Below are 6,448 nucleotides of genomic sequence, written 5' to 3'. Positions count from 1 at the left end.
TATGAACTTCCCTCATTGCACTGCTTTCAAAGTGTCCCATAGGTTTGGGTATGATGTGTCTTCATACTCATTGCATTCTAGGAAGTATTCAATTTCTTTTTATTTCTTCTTTGGCGTAAGAATGGTGCAAATGCACATTATTCAATTTCCATGAGTTTGTAGGTTTTGTGATTTGTATTGTTGTTGACTTTTAATTTTATCACATAGTGGTCTGATAAGATGCATGGGGTTATTCCAATTTTTTGTACCAGTTGAGGTTTGATATGTTGCATAGGATGTGATAATTTTTGAGAAGTTTCCATGCGGCACTGAGAAGAAGGTATATGTTTTTTTATTTGGATGGAATGTTCTATAGATGTCTGTTAATCCCGATTGAGCCATAACATTTATTGATTTCTTTGCTTCTTTGTTAAGTTTCTGTCTGGTAGGCCTGTCTAGTGGTGAGAGTGAGGTGTTGAAGTCTCCCAATCTAAGTAAGTAGTGCTTTATATTTGATTTGTGTTTTAGTAATGTTTGTCTATGAACATGGATTCCTTTGTATTTTGGGAATAGATGTTTAAAACTAAAACTTCATCTTGGGGGATTTCTCCCATGATGAGTATGAAATAACCCCCATCAGTCTTAATTGACATTCTTTTGTTTGTTTGGTTCATTCAAAAATTTATTGAGCAGATAAGAATGCAAAGGTATTAAAACATGGTCAAAGATGAGGCATATGCACAAGTGTAGAAAGCAGTAATTTCTCTGCAACACAAGAGTGAAAAACAATTCTTTAGGAAAACAAAAGATTACTTCCGGCATGCAAGGAGGAAAATGAATGGCCAATCAGGATAGGGGATTGAGATTAAAATAGAAGATTTCAGTCTGGATTGTTGTTGTTACTCAGTATGGGCTATGTTTGTTTCTCCTTTTCCTCTTTCCCCACAATGAGCTTTTTCTATACTTGCTTGCATTTTTGCCCTAATGTCTTCTACAGAACCTGGTCCTTTTGGGGTTTTAGAAGTTTTTCCTGTTTTCTTGAAGGACTCTTGACCTTTTGATCTTGGTCTTGACGGTTTTAAGTCTTTTCCATTTTGGTTTGATTTTTGTGCATTTTTGGCTGGGGTATCTCGTGCAGATTTCTTCACTAGAACTTTTTCTTCGGCTTCTTCATCATCAAAATTATCATCATCATCTTCATCTTCATCTTCATCATCATCCTCATCTTCACCGATTTTTACTTTTTCTATGGAACTTCGCTACCACCTCCAGGAGCAGACTGCTTGCCAGACATACATAAGAGTTTCACATCCTCCTCATCTTCATCTTCTGACTCGGCATCCTCCTCTATAGCTACTAGATGCTGTCCACTAATGTGCACAGGTCCTGAACCACACTTCAACGGCAAGACCACAGGTGGTGTAATTTCAAAGTACCCCAAGGGAAACTGTTGGTTGTACGGACATTTTCAAAGTTGCCAGTGTTACTTTATTTGGACTGCCTTCATAGTTCATTGCTTCTGCCTCTACGATGTGTAATTCATCTTTTACACATGCCCATAAACTAACCGTTCTTAGTGACAACTGGTGTTCATTCTCATCATTATCCACCTGAAAGTTGTAATCTTTGTCATCTTTTAGTTCACAACCAAAAAGGTAGTTCTGTGGCCTAAGAGGGCTCATGTCCATGTCCATCGAGTCTTCCATGAGGTGGAGGCATGCATTTCGGTGTGAGAGAAGTTGGAAGGAGGAAACTCCCTGCTGTTCTCAGAACAGACACGCAGGACAGAATCACACCCTTGATTGATATTCTTATAAAATCCAATATGTTAGATATTAGGATTGCTTCCTGTACTTGTTTCTTGAGTCCATTTGATTGGGAAATCTTTTCCAAATCCTTAACTCTCAGGTCATGTCTGTCTTTGAGGTTGAGGTATGCTATTTGTATGCAGTAGAAGGCCGGGTTCTGTCTTCAAATCCATTGTTTTAGCCTGCCTTTTTAATGGGCAAGTTAAGATCAGAAATATTGAGGGATATTAATGAACATTGATTGTTCATTCTTGTTATTTTGTAATGGTTGGTGGTGAGGGAATTATTTGTGGATTTCCCCCCCGGTTTTTTTTTCTTTTGGCTGCTGGTACGGTGCAATTATTTATTTCCTATATTTTTCTGGTTGTAGGTAACTTTCTTGGGTTGGAGTTTTCCTTCTAGAACTTTGGTCCTAGTCCTGCTCCTATGGGTGGAGAAGAAGACTAGGAATCTGGGGTACAAAGGCTCATGCTGGGAGGGGAGATTCAGTGGACATCTTCAGGCACTGGAGCTCTGTATTAATTATTCACCAATTTTCTAATAATCCATCTATTTCTTGCTTATCCCTGATTATATATTGATTCTGCCCTGCTATGTCACTTCCTGCCTAGATCACATGTCGATGTCTCTTTACTAAATTTCCCAGAATCCTCCTCGACTTCTAATCCCACCTATCTTGCTTCCCTAGTGTTCAACAGTGCTCTATTCAACAAGCAATAAGATAAACATATACACGCCGGGCAGTGGTGGCACACGCACGCCTTTAATCCCAGCACTCGGGAGGCAGAAGCAGGCGGATCTCTGTGAGTTCGAGGCCGGGCTGGACCGATAGCCTCCGAAACAATACAGAGAAACCCTGTCTCGTAAAAACCAAAAAAAAAAAAAGATAAACATATACACATAAGACTTCCCCCATCAAAACCTCTTATGTTCTGTGATAGACCCATTATTGGTGCTTAATATAGCACAAGAAAATAAAACCAGGAGCACCTTCATGTGATTGTTTTAAAATCCATACTCAAATGTGGCTCCATACCACAAATGAGAAACAAAACTACATTCATTCCCATGAAAGTTGGGCATGTTTTAAAGTGACTTTTAGAATTAAGGGTGAGATATTATCATGAAGGTACCATCAACAAAAATGGCAATATCTTACTTAATCTTTCCTCCAAAGTGTAGGTTCCATGTGACAACATCTGTTTCCTACTTCCCCAGGTCTATTCATGTGTTACCTTGTCCCACAGTGAAGACCTACGAAACTCATCTCCACATTGTCTTCATAATTAAGTCTTTCTTTAGTTTCTGGATAGATTCTTTTGTGTCACAGTGTACCACCACAGTCCATGTCTTTCCTATTTCTAGTCACATATTCTTGAAGATATATTTGTTCAGTACCATGTCCAGGCAATTACATTTAGCAATTAACAATATGAGTGAAAAAATATCTAGAGTAATAACACTTGTCAGAATGCTTTACATTTTCTACAAAAGAGAAATTAAAATTAATCACAAATACAATCCTGAAAGTTCTTTTTGTTTGTTTTTGTTGTTCATATTCATGAGTATTGTCCAAAGCATTTCTTCTTCATAGCAGTGAGGCCCTGCCACCATTCTGCTTTAGCTGAGCTGTAACTTGTAACTTCCCTGTCATTTTTCTTGCTCTTCTCTCCCGCTAAGTTTTGTTTCCTGGCAGTAATTGGAATCTCCTGCAACTGCTGTAGCCATGCTGCTGCTGGAACCACTATAGCTACGTTTCTTTAGTAGAATCATGAGGGCAAGAGCTTCTGCAGCTTTTCTAGCAACTTGGAAGTTAGGAGACACTTAAACGTGACAGAAGGGAGATTAGAGCTATCAGTGATGCTTCCTCAGCTGCTTCAGCACAGAGAAATGAATAAGCTAAAGAAGGTGTCTTCTTTCTAGTTGTTTATCAGAATATCACTCAATTAAAAGTTTCCTGTTGTGTCCCTTCCATAGGTGCACATTGGGACCAGTTCATCCTTGAGGTTATGTACTATCATTTCATCTCATTCTCCTTTCTTTCTATATATCCCTAATATATGAAAGGCTTAAGATATTTGAATGTAATAACGAAGGCCCATATTCACAAATATTTTGAAGGCTAAGGCATGAATATCCAAAGATCAGGGTCAGCCTAGGGAATAGAGTGTGACTCTGTTTCCAACTAAAAGCGAAACTGGGTGATGGGGCATCAGTAGTGAACGTCAGTGGTAAAGTCATTTTCTTCATGTATAAAGCTTTAATTTCATACTCCAATATGAGAGCCAAATACACTCTCACCACAGAATTTGAGAAGTGATAAGAGAACCAACATAGATCCGACTTTAATGGGCTACAGACATGATAAATCAATGTTCTTAGTTCTCTTTAGCAGCATGCAAATGGATGCCTCTTCTCTAATAAAGTTGCAAAGTCACCGAAACTTATTTGTAATGGAACTTTTCTCTAAGACAGAAGATATACCATATCTAAATGATGTGAGTGTTAAGTCAGCCTTATCTTGCAAATCCCACACATTCCTAACCCCACATCATGAAAAGAAGGGGACATTCATGCTTGAAATTGGGAGAAATAGGACTATGTGATGACAAGCATGAGAAAATTGCATTCAGTTTTCTTTCCCTTTTTCTTTTTACCTGACAATGTCAGGGTGATCCTAACTTTGAATGTTTTAAATAGTTCTGAATACATTCTCAAATACTCAGCTACTGATGTTGAATGAGTCTCCAGGTGATGAGGGAAATATTTCATTGTGTATGAAATTTGGGTGACTTTCCTTGATAGATGTCAATTTCATTATGTAATAATTTAAAAAAGGGTCACTCATTTAATTTAATCTTGAGAAATGTGTATAACCCAAAGCCTTTTTTTCTTATGGCCAAAGGAGTTACAATAGTAGTCATCAGATAAAGGTGAAAAAGTTGTCATGGCGTGTGTGTTCATTCGTATGCATAAATGCTTTGGACAATCTCTGGTTGGGGTGCTTTCATCCCCCCCTCACTTACCCACATAAATCTGCCAGGAATTCAAATGTTTTCATATACTTAATTTGACTATACATATAACAAACTGGCACAGGACTCCTTCCATATGCAAAGATTATGTTTTAATTGGTCTCAAATTAGATTTGCGCATGCATATTTTTAAAAGCTCCTAGGTGATTCTAATGCTTATACATCATTGAGAAAACATGCCTGTAGCCTCAGTTCAACTCTGTCTTTTGCTGGTACTATAAATAGCAACATCATTGCTTCAGCTGCTAAGATGTGGTATTTGCTCTCCTTAAAATGTTTACTTGAAAATAGCTGGTACTTTTCTCAGTCAAGTAGTGTGGGCCCTGCTCTTACTTTTTTGTAAAATCACTAGATATTCCCAAGAATTAATAGTACTGGCAAATACAGAACAATAGTGTTCATTGTTTCTGATAATCTTTTCAGTAATTGTTTTAACTTTTATTCATTTTTCATACATTACATCCAGAACCCATTTTACACCTCCCCAACTTCTACTGTTCCTCCCCCCAATAAACTCATTCTAAGTGTCTTTAACATAATAAAAATGTGTGTCTCTCATGGATATCTACCAACATGACCTAACATGATACAATAAGAACATGCATAAACTGTAATATTAGCAGGACATTTCAGCCCAGTAGGAGGAAAAGTGTCCCAAAACACAGCCAAAAAGTAAGAGACACCTTCATTCCAATTGCTGGACTTTCCACAATAGTCTGTAAAATATCAACACTATTCAACTGTTCTTTTCTTGCTGTTTCTATCTTCTAGATGATGAAAGAGAGGCTCAGAGAAGTTGCAATTAATTGCTTGAGACCATATGATTAATAAATACAAAGAGTGTGCTCTTAAAAATCTGCAGTAGTGATCTAAAGGGATGATACCAACTGGTAAGCTAAGCAATAGTGGAGAGACCACATCGAATGCCCATTCCTGATAATGAACTTAATGTTATAACCATGCTGGAGCCTTCATCCAGTCACTGATGGAAGCAGAGGCAAACACCCACAGTTAAACACTGAACTGAACCCAAGGAACCCAGTGACAGAGAGAGAGTAGCAATGAGCAAATTGACAAAGAATGGGCTGGCAAAACCAGCAGTGACAGCTGATCTGAACAGGGAACAGCTCTTGGACCCCAGACCAACAGCTAGAGGCCAGCATGGGACAGATCCAGACCCCCCAAACGTGAGAGTCAGTGAGGAGGCCTGGGCAATCTATGGGGTCCTGAGCAGTGGATTAGTGTCTATCCCTGGCATACAAACAGACTTTGTGTGTCCATAACACAAAGAAGGATGCCCTCTCAGCTTGGGCAATTAGGGGAGTGCTTGGACCCTGTTCTGAGTGAAATGACAGACTCTAGATATCCCCTATGTGGAAGGAAGTGGCCATAGGGTGGGAGGCTAGGGGGGATGGGGGGTGCAGGAGGAGGGAAGGGAGAGGGAACTGGGATTGACATGTGAAACAAGCTATTTAAAATTAAAATAATAATAAAAATTCCGCAGTAGACACTGATCATCCTGTATACATTAAAGTAGAAGATACAAGGAAATGTCTTTAAGGATACTCTCACCTATTAACCCTTAATGTTTAAAACATAATCTGTGATTTTTCTTTCTGTGTGACT

The 6,448-nt window shown here is 38.6% G+C and overlaps 1 pseudogene; it reads right to left on the bottom strand.

Moving 5' to 3' along the window:
- Positions 1 to 878: 878 nt before the first annotated feature.
- On the bottom strand, positions 879 to 1,692 carry LOC101823128 (annotated as a pseudogene).
- Between the last annotated feature and the right edge of the window lie 4,756 nt (positions 1,693 to 6,448).

This window comes from Mesocricetus auratus, unplaced genomic scaffold, assembly GCF_017639785.1.
Source record: "Mesocricetus auratus isolate SY011 unplaced genomic scaffold, BCM_Maur_2.0 Super-Scaffold_100714, whole genome shotgun sequence".
Classification (NCBI taxonomy): domain Eukaryota; kingdom Metazoa; phylum Chordata; class Mammalia; order Rodentia; family Cricetidae; genus Mesocricetus; species Mesocricetus auratus.
The sequence above is the reverse complement of the archived record's forward strand: the minus strand, read 5'-3'. Positions and strand labels throughout refer to the sequence as shown.